Here is a 1,629-nt window from a genome sequence, read left to right on the forward strand (position 1 = left end):
GTATAAAAGATAGAAGCAAATTATAGTTATATATATATATATATATATATAATCAATTTTTTATTTAATCTAAAATCAAACTCTATATATAATTAACACTATAATCAATATAAAACATATCTTTTATTTTACATAATTTTATTAAAAACCTCATTTTTCAAGATTTTTTACAGAGAAAACAATCTCTGAATTGTCTAAAACAAATCTAAACATTATGACAAGTCAAATGAAAAAATAACAAATCAATCAAACTCTTATGTATCTGGAATGGTCATAATACTAACTATTATTGTCCCACTTTGTGCAATCACACGTAGAAAAAAAAAAGGATTTCAAGGAGGTTTCTGGCCCATGAAAGATTACACGAGTATATCATGAACTAATATAAGCAAATTGCAAAAATATTCAATAATTATATTAAAGTAGGTAAAAACACAATGTTTGCTTAGTGAATATAAATATTTTATGAGAATATGTAGGAGATAAATTGATATGTATTATGATAAAACAATTCTCATAATACACCTCATGATTATGATCATTTTTTTCACATTCTTTTTTATGATTTTGGACCAATTACAAAGTTTGATATGATAAAAGATCGATATATAAAACTTATTATATATATATATATATTAAAAAAACAACTAATAATGATAAGGTGGATTCATATATCAAAGATAATATTGATTTTTATTAGTTTAATATACAAATGTGATCATCGACTCATTTAACTGATTTCAATAATTTAATAAAATATATTATCATCGCGCTACGTGCGATGTCAAAAACTAGTTATTAAGAATAACGACACTCGAAAGAAAGTCGGGGTGTAACAAGTTGGTATCAGAGTCGTAGTTTAAGTGAACTAGGTTAGTAGTAGCTTAGACTTAAACTAAGAATCAGATGGTGAGAATCCTTGAAGGACATTATATGATCATTAGTCATGAAACTCTTAGTCAAAGTGAATTATGAAATTGCTAATTTTCCACTCTTAGAACCAAGGAATGATTCCACCTAAGGTTGATCATTAATTATTTTCTAGTCAATATAACCATATGAAGTGATGTCTAGAAATGTATGGTTGATTAAGTTGTGGACCTCCGAAAGGCTGCATAGGGCAACAAAAGGATTCTAACCTCTAAGATATCGGCTTGATCATTTTGTACTGGTAGTCGAATGAATTAGTAAGAAGTATTTGACTTAAGTTTCTTTGATGACTTAGAATGCCTAGATACGAATTAAACAACAATCTTATACATTTACCTAATAACTATTATAAGCCTATGAGAAGTTAGAAGGGGGATAAGTGACAACTAAATTTGAAGATAGAAAGTTTCAAAGACTCGGAAAGGAGTATACATCTTAAGGATTATGAGCATTACAAAAAAATCAATGAGAAATATGTATTAACCCTATCACTTATGATTGGTACTTAGTATAAATTATTTAGAACAGGTTATGTGATACTTGCATTAAATGATTTTGCTATATGCACAATTGGTGATAAAGGTACATGTATTGTATTGTTTGTATGTATGTATGTATGTATGTATGTATGTATGTATGTATGTATGTATGTATGTATGTATGTATGTATGTATGTATGTATGTATGTATGTATGTATG

Source organism: Cynara cardunculus, unplaced genomic scaffold, assembly GCF_001531365.2.
Source record: "Cynara cardunculus var. scolymus isolate 2C unplaced genomic scaffold, CcrdV1 Un_Scaffold_2396, whole genome shotgun sequence".
NCBI classification, from domain to species: domain Eukaryota; kingdom Viridiplantae; phylum Streptophyta; class Magnoliopsida; order Asterales; family Asteraceae; genus Cynara; species Cynara cardunculus.